This window comes from Pteropus alecto, unplaced genomic scaffold (assembly GCF_000325575.1).
Source record: "Pteropus alecto unplaced genomic scaffold, ASM32557v1 scaffold344, whole genome shotgun sequence".
In the NCBI taxonomy this organism is placed as follows: domain Eukaryota; kingdom Metazoa; phylum Chordata; class Mammalia; order Chiroptera; family Pteropodidae; genus Pteropus; species Pteropus alecto.
Window position 1 is genome coordinate 91,016 of NW_006434840.1, and position 19,670 is coordinate 110,685.

Here is a 19,670-nt window from a genome sequence, read left to right on the forward strand (position 1 = left end):
TCCAGCCATAGTTCCTCTTGTAATGGTTTGATGTTCTATGATCCTTTTTCTATCAAGGCCTTTGTACTTAACTGTTCTCTTTGCCTGGTATGCTCTCTATCCAATTCTTCACCTCCTTTTTCTTAATTCCTACTCATCTTTTTTTTTTTTTTTTTAAACTCAAAGATCATGTTGTCACTGAAACTGTCTCTAACCCCTGAACTTGGTCAGGGCTCCCCATGGTTCATTCTCATTGCACTTTGTACTTCTCATTTTTAGCACATATAATATTTTAGTTAATTAGCGTTAATTTTTAGCATCTACCTTCCCCCATTAGACTTGCCTTCCCTGAGAGCAAGGGCTATTTTTGTTTTATTTATCAAAATACTTAAAAATTGTTTGTCCACATGGTTGACATTCAGAAAATACTGGTCAAATCAATTAATAGGTATCCCTAAAGCACTTATAGGTTTTAGTACAGAATAGATACTCAGTAAATACCTGTTGAATGAATGAATGCATAGATGAAGGTATGATGTTCTAAGTTGTTATGCTAGTCCTATAAACTGCACCTTAGTCTAATAACTAATCTTAGTCCTGTTTACTCCCATGACTTTGAAGGGTCCATAAGGCTATCAGTCTAATTCAGAATGGCTTTCTTTTCAGATATCTAGTTTGTGCTTAGACCGATGGGATTCAAAAGAAAGAGAATATTCTTTCTCTGTTTATTGGGGGAATATGAACACTTATGAAACAAAAAAGGACAATCTAAGATGTGTATGATAAACAATATAAAAGCATGGCAGTATGGTATCATTGAAAAAGTCCTGGACAAGAGGATTGAAGACCTCATTTCTAATTAGACATGGTTGATTTTCATCTCTGGCCTATTTTCTCATGCTCTTTTTTTCACTCCTCTTCCTGGTAGCTTATTTTAACAACTTTATAAAACAGATTTATGTTTTGCTATAATTTTGCTTATCATGGGCTTTTACTGTCTCTCCTTTTAACAATCTGTTTTAACCATTTTTTCCTTACTCTTTGTAGCCTGAAAATTATTCTTCGTGACAGGACAAAAAAAAAAAAAAATGAAGTAAAATGGAAGGTGAGGAACAACTTTCCCTATGTCATTTATCAAATTTATACCACTAACCTTGTGCATTTTTTCTACCCATTCCTTGCTTATTTTGCTCTGAATATAACCAAAGCATGGTTTTTCATTACCCATATTATTATTTTTGCATGCCTTGCGTGCATACTGGGCCTTATTCATTTATACTCTTTTGAATTATGGAGGGAGATCAGCTCCAGTTTCTTTTCACAGTAAATGGTAGAGGAAACTATCTGGAGCAGAGATAAAGAAAGAAGAGATAAAGTGATTTGTAGAAAAGACAGTAATACTTATAGAGTAGTTGTAAAAGTTTAAATGTGTCAGTAAATGTCAAGTGTTTGGAATAATGCTTATCACATAATAAATACTTAATAAATGTTGGCTAGTACTCTTTGAATGGTAACTATGATGCTGGTTACATCAGTAAGGGTTCCAGCAGAAAAATAAATGCCACACTCATATTGAGTAATTTGAGGACAGTTCGATAATGGAACTACTTACAAAAATATGAACAAGGGATAGGGAAACCACAAAGGATAATGTAATACTCTGGGAATAATAGTAGTATGTGCTATTAATACCCCTAGGCTTAAAAGGGTACAAGTAGGAAGTGATTCCTGTAACTCAGAATGAGTAGCCGCAGCTATTAGAGTGGGCTGTGATATTTGGTTGAAGGAAGTAGCCAGCTTATAAGCATCTTGCAGGGTAGAAGGTGGGAGAATAAATGTCTCAACCACATTCTACTCTCTCCTTCCAAATTCTTGCTGGTACCTCTAATTGGCTAAACCTCAACCAAAAGCAAGAGAAGAATGGAGCCTGTTGATGGAGTACATATAAGTACATGTAAGTTAGCCTCCTGAGACACAAAGCAGGATGGAGACAGGTGAGAGGTGGATCTTGGATCTGGAAGACAAAACAAAAAATACCACCATAATTATGACATAAGTATTGAAGGTATAATCTTTTAGGTATAGAAGATAAGCTGTAAGGATTTATGGTGTGACGAAAAAGTCACCTGTACAAACATATAGATTTCTGTGAGAAGATATATATTTAAGTGCACACATAAAAGTCACCCACTTTGCCTCAGGGTTTAATTAATGACCCTAACCCAGAACGCAGCTCTGATGGAAGCTTGTATATATACCTATAAAGGTTATACTTATCTTTCTCTAGACATTTTTCAGTCATAATACCTCAGACATGTCTTGAAATTCTCTTTGTACCTTTTTAAAGCGGCAGCTATATTGCTGGTATTTAAGAGATGACTCAGGAAGGAGGTATATAAAAGAGAGAAGGTTGTTTCACCAGCTGGTACTAGAAAAACAACATCAGGCTTAAATAGTCAACCTTGTACACCTCTCTTCCTCCACCACTATCTTTCCTACTATTCCACTCTTCTATCACCAAGGACCGATAATAATTAAGAGGTAAATTGTGCTAGAAGACTTCAGAGAACTCTGATTTGTTAGAAATCAAGGACAGTTTTATGAGCAAAATGAAATGTGAGCTAGGCTTTTAAAAATATGTAAAAACAGTATTTTTGTATTTTCGTATCTCCTTTTATTTTTTATATGATTTAAAAGATAAATGCATAAACAATAATTATACATCTATGTTAATGGGAACACAGTGGATAAACATGTACTTTTCCACATGTATAAAGATATCCTTTGTTGCTGCTGTTGTTATTAATAGTACAACTTATATATTTCAAGAGGACACAAAATTAGCATTTACAATCTTTTAAGATAAACTACTTTTGAATGGGAGCTTGGTCTCTAGTACTTTGAGGTTCACAAGACATATCTAGAAAACTTACTAATGTGAAAAATGAAGACTGCTGAGATCAAATGGGAGAAGGGACTGTGTGTGTGTATTGATTACTATCTGTCCTTCAAACATTGGAAAAGGTTTCATATTTTGTTTATTTAAATATCATTAGGCACAGAAGCTTTTGCAGGACAACTTTGATGATATATGAATTTTGTCATTTTGCTAGCACTGACATGGCTCTCAGGTCCACTACTCTTAGATCTATTAACCCATTTGTTATTCTTGTTATAACTCTTACAAAGTGGAATACTTCTTACAAGAATGAGCTTCATATCCACTCTCTATTTTTAAGACTTTATATTTGATTTTCATAAATTTTTCAAGACTTATATATTGCAATGACATCTTATAATTTTTGTTTGAGATAAGAGCACTTAACATGAGATCTACCCTCCTGTTAATTGTGACAGCATAATGTCCTCAATGTTTACCCATGTTGTCACATATGGCAGGATTTCCTTATATTTTAAGGCTGAATACTGTTCCATGGTATGTATGTATATATATGAAGCATATATATATATATATATGAAAATTTTTTTTATCCATTTATGTACACATGGATGTTTCAGATGGACTTTTAGGTTGTTTCCACACTTTGGCTATTGTGAATATTACTGCAATGAACATGGGATCACATATATCTGTCATCCTGATAGTAATCATTTTGGATAAATAACCAGAGGTGGCATAACTACATCATATGGTAGTTCTATATTTAAGTTTTTGAAGAATCTTCATACTCTTTTCTATACTGGCTACACATAATTACATTCCTACCTTAGGGAATGAAGGGTTCCAGTTTCTCCATATCCTTGCCAAAACTTGTCTTTTTAAAAGACAATAGTCATTCTAACAGATGTAAGGTGATATGTCATTATGCTTTTGATTTGCATTTCCCTGATGATTAGTTATGTTGAACATTGAGTACTTTTTTACATACCTGTTATTCATTTGTATGCCACCTTTGGAGAAATGTTCATTTAAGTGCTTTGCCCATTTAAATTTTTTTTGCTAATGAGTTGAAGCAATTTATTCTATATTTTGTATATTAACCCCTTATCAGATATATGGCTTACACATATTTCTCCCATTCTCTAGATTGCCTCTGTGCTCTGTTAATCATTTTCTCTGCTGAGCAGAAGCTTTTTTAGTTTGATATAGTCTCACTTGTCTAATTTTGCTTTTGTTTCTTGTACTTTTGGTATCACATCCAAGAAATTATTTCCAAGACCGATGTCATAAAGGTTTTCCCCTTAATTTTCTTCAAGGCATTTTGTAGTTTCAGGTATTACATTTAAGTCTTTAATTTTGAGTTGATTTTTGTTTATGGTGTAAGATAAGGGTTCAATTTAATTATTTTGCACATGGATATCCAATTTTCCCAGCATCATGTGTAGAAGAGATTATCTTTTACCCATTGTGTATTTTGGGGGTCCTTGTTGAAGATTAGTTGATTGTATATGCGTGTGTTTATTCCTGTGGTCTCTATTCCATTGTTCTATATGTCTATTGTATGTTAGTACTATACTTTTTTTACAGTTTTTAAAAACAGCTATGGTAAGATTCACATACTATACAAATCATCCATTTTATGTGTATAGTTCAAGGTTTTTAAAAATATATATTCACAGATATGTATAGCTATCACCACAGTCAATTTTAGTACATTTTTATCACCTCAAATAAAAATCTTGTAACCTTAGCCATCACTTCACTACCTTCATCCACCACAGCCCTAAGAAACTACTAATGTACTTTCTGTCTCTATAGATTTGTCTATTTTGTACATTTTATGTAAATGGAAACATATGGTCAGAAGCCCTACAAGCTAAATTTCACCCAGTAACTATTTTGACTCTAAACAAGAGCCTGGCACTGATAAACATCCTGTGGTGGTGAGATGTTGAAATTTCTATTTAAAATAATTAATGGATAGCACTCTTTACCCAGGAGCCAAAAAAAAAAAAAATATCCCTGGAGACTTGATTAAATCCCCTCAAGAGATAACCTTGTTAAACTTAAGTGAGAGAGAGTAATGCTATGTGGGGCTGATTACTATAGACTTTCTCCTTGAAAGTACCCTTACAACAGCCACCAGGAGAGTAGGGCCCATTATATGATAATATGACCAATTCATCAAGAGTATATGACATTCAACAATTGTCCTACTAGCCATATATTCAAGAAAATTGAAAAAATACATATCTACACAAAAGTGTGTACATGAACATTCACAGCAGCATTATTCATAATAGCCAAAAAGTAGAAACAACCCAAATATCCATCAAGTGGTAAATGCATTAACAGAGTATTGTGTATCAATACCATAAAAATATTATTTGGCCATAAAAAGGAAAGAAGTACTGATACACGCTACTTTAGAGATGAACCTTGATATCATGCTAACTGAAAGAAACAAGTCACAAAAAGTACTATACTGTTTTAGTTACTGTAGATTTGTAATATATTTCAAAATCAGGAAGTGTATTATCTCCAGCTTTGTTCTTCTTACTTAGAATTACTTTGACTATTCAGGAATTTTGTTGTTCCACATGAATTTTTGGATTGTTTTTTCTATTTATGTAAAAAATGCAATTGGGATTTTGATAGGGATTGCACTGAATCAATAAATTGCTTTGTGTAGTGTGGACATTTTAACAATATTAAGTCTTCCAATTCATGAACATGGGGTGACTTTTCATTTATTTTTGTCTTCTTTTAATTTCTTTCATCAATGTTTTGTAGTTTTCAGAGTATAAGTCTTTCACTTCTTAAAGTTTGTTCCTAAGTATTTTATTCTTTTGATGCTATTGTAAATGGGAATGTTTTCTTAATTTCCTTTTTGGATGGTTCATTGTTAGTGTACTGAAACACAACTGACTTTTGGATGTCGATTTTGTATCCCAACACTTTACTGAATTAATTTATTAGTTCTAAAAGTGGTTTTCTTTTCTTTCTTTCTTTTTTTTTTCAGAGTCTTTAGGATTTTCTATACATAAGATCACGTCATTTACAAATGGAACTAATTTAACTTAATTATTCTTTGGATGCCTTTTATTTCTTTTTCTTGCCTAATTTCTTTGGTTATGACCTCTAGTACTATATTGAATAGAAGTGGTAACAGTGGCCATCCATTCCTTGTACCTGATCTTAGAAGAAAAGCTTTGTATTTTTTACCATTGTGTATGATGTTAACTATAGGTTTTCCATATACAGCTTTTATTATGTTGAATTTATTTTTTCCTATTCCTAGTTTGTTGAGAGTTGTTATCACGAAAGAATGTTGAATTTTGCCATATGACTTTCGGCATTTGTTGAGATGATCTTGTAAATTTTATTCTTCTGTTAATTTGGTATGTCATATTGATTACTTTTCGTATGTTAAAACATCCTTGAACACAGAGTTAAATTCCACTTGGTCATGGTTGTATGGTCCTGTTAATGTGCTGTTGAATTTGGTTTCCTAGTACTTTCTGGAGGATTTGAAAAAAATCTTCACGTAGATGAAAATCTACATATGTCAGGATAATTGGCCTATAATTTCTTGTCATGCCTTTGATGTTGGTATTAGAGTAATGTTGGCATTATAAAATAAGTACGAAGCACTCTCTCCTGTTCTAATTTTTGGAAAAGTTTAAGAAGGATTGGCCTTAATTCTACTATAGATGTTTAATAGAATTCTCCAGGGAAGCCATCTAGTCCTGAGTTTTTCTTTATTAGCAGTTTTATAACATACCAATTTAATATCCTTACTAGTCATAGGTCTGTTCGGATTTTTTATTTATTAATGATTCAGGCTTGGTGGATTGTATATTTCTAGAAATTTATCCATTTCTTCTAGGTTTTCTAAAACTTGTCATGTAGTTTTTCGTAGTACTCACTTATATTTTTATTTCTGTGATGTCAATTATGATGTCTCCTCTTTCATTTCAACTTTTATTTGAGTCTTCTCTCTCTCTTTAATATACCCAATGGTCTGCCAATTTTGTTTGTCTTTCAAAAACACAGACTCTTACTTTTGTTGGTCTCTTTTCTTTTTTTGTATCTTCTTGAAAAAATATTAAGTCCTTTGACGATTTAAAAATTATTGATATTTTCTTTTTGTTTTCTTTTTGCTTTACTTCTTTATTTTTATTTTCAATTAGAGTTGACATTCAGTATTATTTTATATTAGTTACAAGTATACAAGTATACAGGTATACAGCTGAGTGGTTAGACTTTTATATAATTTATAAAGTGATCCCCTCAATTAGTCTAGTACTCACCAGGAATTATACATAATTATTAGAATAATATTGACTTTATTACCTATGCTTTACTTCACATCCCCATGACTATTTTGTAACTACTAATTTGTACTTCTTTATCCCTTTACCTTTTCCACCCTGCCCCCCAACCACCCTCCCATCAGAAAATCACAAGTTTGTTCTCTGTATCTATGAGTCTGTTTCTGTTTTGTTTGTTCATTTGTATTGTCCTTTAGATTCCACATATAAGTGAAATCATATGGTATTTGTATTTCTCTGACTTATTTCACTTAGCATAATACCCTCTAGATCCATCTATGTCATCACAAATGGTAAGATTTCATTTTTTAATAGTGGAGTAATATTCTATTGTATGTATGTACCACCTCTTCTTTATCCAGTTGTCTATTGATGGGCATTTAGGTTGCTTCTATATCTTGGCTCTTATAAATAATGCTGAAAATGGACATAGAGGTGCATATATAATTTCGAATTAGTGTTTTGGTTTTCTTTGGATAAATAGCCAGAAGTGGAATTGGTAGGTCATAAGGTAGTTCCATTTTTAATTTTTTGAGGAAACTCCAAACTGTTTTCCATAGTGGCTGTACCAGTTTGCAGTCCCACCAACAGTGCACAGAGTTTCCCTTTTCGCCACATCCTCGCCAACACTTGTTTTTTGATTTGATGACGATAACCTGACAGCTATGAGATAATAATTCATTGTAGATTAAATTTTCATTCTCTGGTGATAAGTGACATTGAGCATCTTTTCATATCTCTTGGCTATCTGTATGTCCTCTTGAGAGAAATGCCAATTCAGCTCCTTTGCTCATTTTTTTTATTTGATTGTTTTTTTGTTTTTTGGGGGTTTTTTTGCCATTGAATTGTGTGAGTTCCTTATAAATTTTGGATATTAACCTCTTATTAGATGTATCATAGGCAAATATCTTCTCCCATTCAGTATTTTGTCTTTTCATTTTGTTGATAGTTTCCTTTGCTGTGCAAAAACTTTTTAGTTTCAGAGAGAGAAAAAAATGGCATTGATGAAAGTGGCTCAGTTCATCCCTCTTGTGACCAAATCAAAGTTGTGACAGAAACAAGGAGCAAACAGTGAGGAAAATCGCCAGGGATCTAGATGAACAAGCCTTACAAATAAGGAGAGAAATAAGAAATAACCCTGCGACTAGAGGAGATAGGACAGGGCAAGGACATGAGACTGCCCATTCCCGAATGGCTGAGTGGGACAGAGGCCATAGCAACGGCAGCCAGCAGCTGCTGATGCCTCTTAAAGGGGAGGTGTCCGCGAGCAGACTTTTGTGGTGATGGACCTGCTTGCTCTGAGCACCAGCACTGGGATAGCTGCTTGAGGGTCACCAGGGACTTACAGGGGGACACTGAGCTGTCGGAATGAGGGCCGGAGGCGAGACTTATTCTATATAGAGTACCAGCAGTATCCATTGTTCCTCTCGAGTCCTCCCCCCTCCCAGTGTGCAGACTCAGTGCTTCCATAGTGGAGAGTTCATCAAACTGGATGACAGAGGTCACTCTGCTGAGAGGATTCCCTGAAACTCTGCATCCCCCAACCAGGGCCCCAGCCAGGCCACATATAGGTGTGTCCTCGGTGAGTCAGGCGCTCCTTGCTGAGTAGCACCAAGACTCACACTGGTGGGAGCTGACCTCAGTTTTCTGGTGTGGTCTTTTGAGGCAGTTATAAGCACAGAATCTGTGGATTGCTTGCTGAATCTTAATAGGTGTCCCCAGAGGGGCACAGGCTGGGGCTAAATTTGGCCTGCATCCGAACTCCTCTCAGGACTGTGCCACTGGATACCAACTTCACAAATCCACACTAATAAGACTGGGAGACTTAGGAGCTTTGTTTAATACATAGAAACAGAAACAGAAAGGTAGCCAAAATGGGAAGACAAAAAAGCAGAACCCATTTGAGAGAACAGAACAGAGATCCAGGAATAATGGAGTCAAGCAATCTAACAGATGCTTCTTTATCTGGTTATAAAGATGCTTAATGAATGTAGGGGAAGAATAGATGAATTCAGTGAGAACTTTAACAAAGAGATAAAAAAACATAAAAATGGAAATGGAAATTATAAATTGGAACCAGTCAGAAGTAAAGAACATATCTGAGATGAAAAGCTTATTAAATGGAATAAACAGAATGAATAAAGAAGAGGATCAAATGAACTATACAGAGGATGTGGGACCAGGGACACTCAATCAGAATGGCAAGAAAAATGAACCCAAGATTATAATAATAATTTAAGGAGCCTATGGGACACTATAAAATGTAAAAAATATCCATGTCATAGGGGTACTGGAAGGAAAACAAGACGATGAAGAGCTATTTGAAGAAATAATGATGGAAAACTTCTCTAACCTGGTGAAGGAAATAGACATAAAACCCCAAGAAGTTCAGAGAGTCTCAGAAAACCAGGAACCCAAAGAGGCTCACTCCAAGACACATCATAATTAAAATACCAAAGGTTAAATACAAAGAGAGAATCTTAAAAGCAGCAAGAGAAAAGCAGTTAGTTACCTATAAGGGAGAACCCATAAAATTGACAGCTGATTTCTCAAAATAAACTATGCAAGGCAATACGGCTTGGCACAAAATATTCCATGTGATGAAAACCCAGGATCTACAACCAAGAATACTTTATCCAGCAGGAAATGTTGGAGGGACTTCTTTAAGAAGAAAAAAAGAAAAAAACATGTATCAAAAACAGGAATAAAGAATGGTAATAACTACATTCCTATCAACAAATACCTGAAATGGAAAAGATTTAAATGCTTCAACCAAAAGGTAGAGTGGCTGAATGGATAAGATAACAAGACCCCTACATATGCCTCCTACAAGAGACTCAGTTCAAATTAAAAGACACACACAGACTAAATAGGAGGGAATGGAAAAATATATTGCCTTGATAGACCTAGAGGGTATTGTGCTGAATAAAATGAGTTGGATAGAGAAAGACAAATATCACATGATTTCATGTACATGTGGAAACTAAAGATCAAAATAAACAACAACAAGAACAAAAGTGGAAATAAATTTGTAGATGCAGAGAATATTTTGAGGGCTAGTAGATGGGAGGTGGGTTGGGGGATTGGCAAAAAAAGGCAAAGTGGTTAAGAGATACAAATAGTTTCAGAATAGACATGGAGATGTAAAGTGTAGCATGGGGAAGGTGGTTAATAATGTTGTAATATATATGTAAGGGGGAAGAGGCCTACTAAATTTAGTGGGGTGATTGCTTTGCGAGTTACGTGTAGCTCTGATCACTGTACTATACAACTATGCCAACTATAATTGAAAAAATAACTCATTTAATTGTACAATGTAAATACAAGCAATTAATCATTTATTATATTTCACTATAGCTGGAAAAGAAAAAAAACACATTTTTAGTTTGATATAGTCCCATTTATTTATTTATTTTTGGTTCCCTTGCTAAAGAAGATACTGCCTATAAATTCTTCAAGGTGTTTTATGATTTAAGAACTTACATTTCAGTCTTTAATACATTTAGAGTTTATTCTTGTATATGGTGTAAGAAAGTGGTCCTGTTTGATTTTTTTGCATATATCTGTCCAATTTACCCAACACCACTTATTGAATAGATTGTCTATACATCACTGTATATTCTTGCCTCCTTTGTCATGGAGTAAATGACCATGTAGGCGTGGGTTTATTTCTGGACTCTTTGTTCTGTTCCATTGATCTATGTGTCTGTTTTTATGCCAGTACCATGCCGTTTTGATTACTATAGCCTTGCAGTATAGTCTGATATCAGGTAGTGATATTTCCAACTTTGTTCTTCTTTCTCAAGATTGCCATGGCTTTTCAGAGTCTTTTAGGTTCCATATAAATTTGAGAATTATTTGTTCTAGTTCTCTGGAAAACAACATTGCTGTTTTGATAGGGATTGCATTGAATCTATACATTGCTTTGGATAGTATGGCCATTTTAATGATGTTAATTCTTCCTATCCATGAGCACAATATATACTTCCATTTATTTGTAACTTCTTCCATTTTTCTCTTCAATATCTAATAATGTTCTCATTACAGGTCTTTTACCTTCATGGTTAAATTTATTTCTAAGTTCTTTGATACAGTTGTAAATGGGACTGTTTTCTTAATTTATTTTTCTGATAGTTTTTTTACTGGTGTATAAAAATTCAACTGATTTTGGAATATTAATTTTGTATCCTGCTACTTTACTGAATTCATTTATCTCCTCTAGTAGTTTTTTGGTGAAATCTTTGGAGTTCTCTCTATATAGTATCATTTCATCTGCAAATGATGGCAGTTTTACTTTTTTCCTTCTGATTTGGATGCCTTTTTATTTCTTTTTCTTTTCTGATTGTTGTGACTAAGACTTCCAATACTATGTTTAATAAAAGTGGTGAAAGTGGACATCTGTGTCTTGTTTCTGATATTAAAGAAAACGCTTTTAGCTTTTTATCAGTGAGTGTGATGTTAGTTGTGGGTTTGTCATACATGGCCTAACTTATGTTGTTATGTTTCCTCTATTCACACATTGCTGAGAGTTTTTGCCATAAATTAATGCTGAATTTTGTCAAATGCTTTTTCTGCATGTATTGATGTGATCATATGATTTTTATCTTTCAGTTTTTTAATGTAGTGTATCATATTAATTTATTTGCAGATATTGAACCAACCTTGCATCCCAGAAAATGACTTCAACTTCATCATGTATGATTTTTTTAATATACTGCTGAAAGTTTTTGCTAATATTTTGTTGAGGATTTTTACATTTATATTCAACACAATATTGACCTATAATTTTATATTTTTGTAATATCTTTGCCTGGCTTTGAAATTAGGATAGTGGCAACCTCATAAAATTAGTTTCAGATCCTTCCCTCCTCTTGAATTTTATTAAGAAGTTTGAGAAGAAGAGGTGTTCATTCTTCTTTAAATGTTTGGTAAAAAAAAATACCTATGAAGCCATCCAGTTCAGGACTTTGTTTTTTGGGAGTTTTTTGTTTGTTGATTTGATTTTGTTAGAAGGTATTGGTCAGTTCAGATTTTCTGTTTCTACTTGACTCAGTCTTGGAAGATGGTATGGTTCTAGGATTTTATTTATGTTTTCCAGATTGTCTAATTTGTTGGTATATAATTGCTCGCAGTATTTTTTTTATATTAATTTGTATTTCTGTGTTATCAGTTGTTTCTTTTCTTTTCTTTATTTTATTTTATTTATTTGAGTTCTCTTTTATTTTTTCTTGTTGAATCTTTTTAGGTGTTTATTAATTTTATCTTTCCAAAGAACCAGCTCTTGGTTTCATTGATCTTTTGTATTGTTTTTATTTTTAGATTGTTTTGTTTATTTTTGCTTTGATCTGTATTATATCCTTCCTTCTACTCACTTTAGGCTTTGTTTGCTTTTCTTTTTTTAGTTCCTTTAGATGTAAGGTTAGATTATTTATTTGAGATTTTTGTTTTGTTTTGTTTCTTGAGGTAGGCTTGTATTGCTATGAATTTCCTTCTTAGGACTGCTTTTGCTGTGTCCCATAGATTTTGGGTCATTATGTTTTTATTTGTTCAAGGTATGTTTTTATTTCTTCCTTGATCTCATTGTTAACCCATTTATTGTTTAGATAGCATGTAATTTAGTCTCCATATATTTCTATATTTTTCAATTTTTTTTCTTATAAGTAATTTCTAGTTTCTTATAAGTAATTTCTGTGGTCAGAGAAGATGCTTGATATGATTTAGTATCTTTAATCTTACTGAGACTTGTTTTGGCCTAACATGTGGTCTACCTTGGAAAATATTCCATGTATACTTGAGAAGAATGTATATTTCGCTGCTTTGGTGTAAAATGCTCTAAAAATATCAATTAAATACATCTGGTCTAAATGTATCATTTAAAGCCAGTCTTTTTTATTCATTTTCTGTCTGGAAGATCTTTCCAATGGTGTCAATGGAGTGTTAAAGTTCTCCACTATAACTGTATTACTTTTGATCTCTTCCTTTATGTCAGGCAATATTTGCTTTATATATTTAGGTCCTCTTATGTTGGGTATATAAATGTTTACTAGGGTTATATCCTCAGTTGAATTGATTCCTTTTCATTATGTAATAACTTTTTTTGTCTTTTATTATAACCTTTGTTTTAAAGTCTATTTTGTCTGATACAAGTATTGCTAACCCAACTTTATTCTTCTTTTCATTTGCATGAAATATCTATTTCCATCCCTTTACTTTCAGTCTCTGTGTGCTGTTTGATCTAAAGTGAGTCTCTTGTAGGCAGCATTTGTAAGGGTCTCAAATTTTTATCCACTCAGCCACCCTATGTCTTTTTATTGGAGCATGTAATCCATTTATATTTAGTGATTATTGATAGGTAAATAGTATTGCCATTTTATTATTCGTATTTATGTTTTTTCCCTCCTCTGTTTCTTAAAGACATCCCTTTAACATTTCTTGTAATATTGGCTTGGTGGTGATGAATTCCTTTAGCTTTTTAATGTCTGGGAAGCTCTTTAATTCACATTGTTTTAAATGATAGTCTTACTGAGTAGAGTAGTCTTGGTAGTAGGTCCTTGCTTTTCATCACTTTCAGTATTTTGTGCCAGTCCCTTCAGGCCTGCAAAGTTTCTGTTGAGAAATCAACTGACAGTCTTACAGGAGCATCCTTGTAGGTAACTAATTTCTTTTCTATTGCTGATTTTAAGGTTCTCTCTTTGTCTTTAACTTTTTAATTATGGCATTTTAATTATGATATGTATTGGTGTGGGCCTCTTTAGATTCAACTTTTTTGGGACTCTCTGTGCTTCCTAGTATATGTCTATTTTCTTCACCAGATTAAGGAAATTTGCAGTTATTTCCTCAAATAGTTTCTCAATTTTTTGTTTTCTCTCTTCTCCTTCTGATACTCCTATGATGTGAATGTTGTTACGCTTGATGTTGTGCCAGAGGTTCCTTAAACTATTCTCATTTTTTTTCATTCTTTTTTTCTTTTTGCTGTTCTGATTGAGTGTTTTTGCTACTTTGTCTTCCAAATGGCTGATTCAGTCTTCTGCTTCATCTGATATGCTATTGAGTCCTTCTGGTGTATTCTTCATTTAAGCTATTGTAGTTTTCATTTCTGACTGTTTTTTTTATATGGTTTCCAAGTCCTTTTTTATGCTTACTATCATTTTTTAAAGTTGTCATTGAGCTCATCTATTCTTCCCCTAAGTTTATTGAGCTTTTTTATAACTAGTGATTTGGACTCCATATCTGGTAGGTTGCTTGCTTCCATCTTATTTAGAACTTTTTCAGTTTTGTCCTGTTCTTTAATTTGGGACATGTTTCTTGATTTCTCATTTTGGCTGCCTCTTTGTGTTCATCTATATGTATTAGGTAAATCTGCTATATCTCCCAGTCTTGGCCAAGTGGCCTTATATAATAGTTGCCCTGTGTGGCCCAGTGGTGCATTATCTCTGATCACCTGTGCTGGGTGCTCCAGGAGTGTCCCTTGTGTGGGTTAGATTTGCCCCCTGGTTTTAGTTGAGCCTCGGTTGCTGTGGTCATGTCAGTGGGATTGACTCTCAGGCTGACTAGCTGTGAGGATTGGCCATACACACAGTATATGAGCTGCTGTATAGGGACCGACCCCCGGGAGTGGGATTTGCCCCACTGAGCTTGTGTGCCTCTTGAGATCCTCCTTTGGTTATGCTGCTTGTGGGGATAGTCAGGTTGTGCTCTCTTATGGTGTGATGCAAGGTTGTAGCTTTATTGGTTCTGGGGTCCCTTGGGAGGGGCTCCTGTACAGGTCAAGTCAACTGCTGCCTATGAACACCCTGGGGCTACCTGGTAGGAACTACAAAGCTATCTGTGGTTGGTTGTTGCCTATAATGGACCTGGAAGCACAGGGGAGAGGCCATGTAGGTAACAGAGGTTAGCTGCCAACAATATCAGGCTTGGGTCAGCTCAACAAGAGGCCCAGTGCACTCCAAGGCTTGAAACTGCCTGCTAGATGTGTGTAAGGCTTAGCAGCTGAGAGAGACTTGGACTGTATGCTAGTTGAGTGAGGTAGGGTGGAGGGAGTAAACTTGTTTGGGCAAGTGATGTTCCTCATGTTAGTGCAAATTCAGTTTTTTGCCAGTGCTGAGCCTATGGCCACTCACGAAAGTTCAGATCACACCTAGGCCAACTTTGCCCACCTTGACCCACAGACCCCCGAGATTTATTCAAGAAATACTGCTACTCAGGCTGGGTTGGTTGCTCGCCACTGAAAGTGTCTCCCAAGGTGCGGGGGTGAGGTGGGGAGGGGGGAGAGGGTGAGGCCTGTTTATTGTTCCTGAAGGAGCCTCCTGTTGTGAGCGAGGGGTGGGGCTAGTTGCCCAGCCATGAAATTGCCACTGGCAATTTACTGTTTATATAGGGCAGAGTTCAGGGAATCACCAAGGCGGGATAAGTAGAGCTCTGCAGGGCAATGCACAATCATATTGGCTGTGGGGGTAAGGGCTCAATACAGGCAAGATGGTGCCCACCTTTAGGCTGCACAGGAAGAAGGCTCAACACAGGGATAATGGTGAATGTCCCTCCAGCCCTAGCCCTGAAGCCACACAACTTAGTTTTTCCCTGTATGTCTCTGGCACCTCAAGATGTTGTCCCTCCACCAGAGCCCAGTGTGAGAATCTGCGAGTAAGTCTGTATGCAGGCCCTTTAAGGGAATGCTTGGGTTTCCAATTGCCTTCTAGTGCACCTGGATATATGGAATCTCCACTGATTTTTACTGCCAGATTTTGTGCAGACTCCTCTTCCTAGCACTTGAACCTCAGTCTGAGGAGCCCCGATATGGGGCTGGGGCCCCTTGCTCCTCCAGGGGGACCTCCACAGCCAACATATCCTTTCCAATGTTCAATCTCTACACGTGGATGTGAGACCAGTTAGTTTCATATCTCTGCCCCTCCTACCAGTCTCAAGGTGGCTTATTCTTTATATCCTTATTTATAAGAGTTCTGTTCAGCTTGTCTTCAGATTGTTATCCAGGTTAATTGTTCTATAGTTAAGTTGTAATTTTAATGCAGTCATGGGAGGAGGCAAGCACAGTGTTACCTACACCACTATATTGACTGGACCCTCTGTTGGTCTTTTTTCTATTCTCTATTGTATTTATTTGTATTCTAATTTTTATTATTTACTTATTTTTGCCAATTTGGGGCTTAAGGTTCTTTTTTCTAGTTCTTTAAGGTGTAATGTTAGGTCATTTATTTGTTATCTTTCTCTTTTTAAATGTAGTGTTTTATCTGTATAAACTTCCCTCTGATTTTTTTGAGGTACTACAAACCTTCCCCATATGAGATGGCAATCTTATTTGATAAATCTTGAGTGTTTGTTCTGATTGTTCCACTGAATGGCCATGTCCCCATATCTCTCTCTCTCCTCCAGCCTCCCTATTCCTTGAAACACAACAATATTGAAATTACAAGAGGCCTAGCTTTCAGCTTATTTCAACTTTCGACATGCCTTCCTCACTAAGCTTTATAATTTCTAGCTTTTGAATTATAAAGCTTAGTGAGGAAGGCTTGTCGAAAGTTGAAATAAGCTGAAAGCTAGGCCTCTTGTGCCAAACAATTAACCAAGATGCGAATGCAAAGAAAAAGTTCTTGAAGAAATTAAAAGTGTACTCCAGTGAACACACAAATTATAAGGATGCAAAATAGACTTATTGCTGATATGCAGAAAGTTTTAGTAGTCTCTGTAGAAGATCAAACCAGCCACAACATTCTCTTAAGCCAAAGCCTAATCCAGAGCAAACCCTAACTCTCTTCAATTCTATGCAGGCTGACAGAGGTGAAGAAACTGCAGAAGAAAAGTTTGAAGCTAGCAGAGGTTGGTTAATGAGGTTTAATAATAAAAAAAGCATAAAAGTGCAAGATGAAGCAGCAAGAGATGATGTAGAAGCTGCAGCAAGTTATCCAGAAGATCTAACTAGAATAATTAATGAAGGAGGCTACACTAAACAACAGATTTTCCGTGTAGATAAAACAGCCATACACTGGAAGAAGAGGACTTTTATAGCTAGAGAGGAGAAGTCAGTGCTTGGTTTCAAAGCCTTAAAGGACAGGATGGCTCTCTTATTAGGGGCTAATGCAGGTGGTGACTTTAGGTTCAAGTCAGTGCTCATTTATCCTAGGAATCTTAAGAATTATGCTAAATCTACTCTGCCTATGTTCTATAAATGGAACAACAATTCATGAATGATTACATATCTGTTTAAAGCCCGGTTTACTGAATATTTTAAACCTACCGTTGAGACCTACTGCTCCGAAAAAAAGATTCCATTCAAAATATTACTTCTCACACTTTGTAAATTATGTAAATGTCTAACCACTATTCTGTAAACCTGAAACAAATATAAAATAATATTTAATGTCAACTCTATATTTGAAAAATTAGAATTAAAAAACAAAAATATTACTGCTCATTGACAGTGCACCTGATCACCCAAGAGTTCTGATAAAGATATACAGCAGGATAGCAAGATTAATGTTTTCATGCCTGTTATCATAACATCCATTCTACAGCCCATGGACCAAGGAGTAATTTTGCCTTTCAAGTCTTATTATTTAAGAAATACACATCATAATACTACAACTACCATAGATCTTGATTCCTCTGACGGATCTGGTCAAAGTCAATTGAAAACCTTCTGGAAAAAAGTCATCATTCTAGATGCCATTAAAATCATTCATGATTCATGGGAAGAGGTCAAAACATCAACATTAACAGGAGTTTGGAAGAAGTTGATTCCAGCCCTCATGAATGACTTTGAGGGGTTCAGGGTTTTAGTAGAAGAAGTAACTGCAGATGTGTTATAAGTAGAAAGGGAACTGAAATTAAAAGTGGATCCTGGACATGGTTCCATAGTGTAGTGGTTAGCATGTCTGCTTTGCAGGCAGAAGGTCCTGGGTTCACGCCCCAGTGGAGCCACTGTCCATGGTCTACGGCCATGCCACCTTGAACAAGCTCGATGTCTGATCTCAGAAGCTAAGCAGTGTCGAGACTGGTTAGTACGTGGATGGGAGACCACGTAAGAAGACCAGGTGCTATAGGCATAAATAATAATAAATAAAGAAAAGTGGATCCTGAAAATATGACTGAATTACTGCAATCTTATGATAAAAATTTAATGGGTAAGATGTTACTTCCTATAGGTGAGCAAAGAAAGTGGTTTCTTGATGTGGAATCTACTCTTAGTGAAGATGCTTTGAGAATTGTTGAAATGACAACAAAGGTTTTAGAATATTACAAAAATTTAGTCAATAAAGCAGCAGCAGGGTTTGAGAAAATTGACTCCAATTTTGAAAGAAGTTCTACTATGGGTAAAATGCTATCAAACAGCATTGCATGCTACAGAGAAATTGTTCCTGGAAGAAAGAGTTGATCGATGCAGCAAACTTTATTGTTGTCTTATTTTAAGAAATTGCCACAGATACCCCAACCTTCAACAAACACCACCTTGATCAGTCATCATCCATCAACATTGAGGCAAGACCTCCCCATCAGCGAAAGGATTAAGACTCACTTAAAGTTCAGATGACAGTAGCATTTTTTAGCCATAAAATTTTTTTAATTAAGGTATGTACATTGTTTTATAGAAAAAATCCTATGGCACATTTAATAGACTACACTAACTTTTATATGCACTGGGAAACCAAAAAAAAATGTGTTATTTGCTTTATTGCGATATTCACTTTATCATGGTTGTCTGGAACTGAACCCACAATATTTCTGAGGTATGCCTGTATAGTATAATTCTTTGTGCATGGTCTTTAAGTTACATAAATGATATTATATTGTACATACTGTTCTGTGTCTTTTATTTTTTATTTAAAATTGGACATTGTGTTATTGCCTATGACAATGCCTATGGTGTGCAGTGGGAGTTATTACAATCTAGCCCCTCCCCCCCGACACACACTACACACACAGTTCATTCCTATGGTGTTATATAACTGTGGCATATTTTATTTATCTATTTTCCTTTTAATGAGTCTTAGATTGTTTCTAAATGTTTACTATCATACAAAATGCTATTATTTTGAAAACGTGTATATTTCCAAAGTTATACATGTGCAAGAATATCTCTACAGCAGAGATTTATATCCTTTTGTGCTATGTATTCTTTTGGGAGACTGATAAAGTTTATGAATCTTTTCTGAGAAAATGTTTTTTTTTTTTATTAAGTTTATTGAGGTAACATTGGTTAATAGAATTATATAATTTTCAGGTGTACATTATCATTTGACATCTGTATATTTTAGTGTGTGTTTACCACCCAAAGTCCAGTTTCCTTCAGCTACCGTATGTTTGATCCCCTTTACCTGCTTCTCCCTCCCTCTACCCCCTATATTTGACCTCCTTTACCCCATCTACCTCCTCCCTCTTCCCCCACCCCACTAGTAACCACTAGTCTATAGTCCATGTCCATGAGTCTCTGTTTGTCCTGTTCA

General features: G+C 35.1%; 1 protein-coding gene and 1 non-coding gene across 2 annotated transcripts in view; both read left to right on the top strand.

Annotated features, from left to right (window-relative positions):
* KLF8 (Kruppel like factor 8) overlaps positions 1 to 19,670 on the top strand; it is a 238,893-nt gene that overhangs the window by 47,412 nt on the left and 171,811 nt on the right. The window lies entirely within an intron of this gene.
* TRNAA-UGC lies at positions 18,075 to 18,147 on the top strand. The gene has a single exon. It is a non-coding gene; the product is annotated as a tRNA-Ala (tRNA).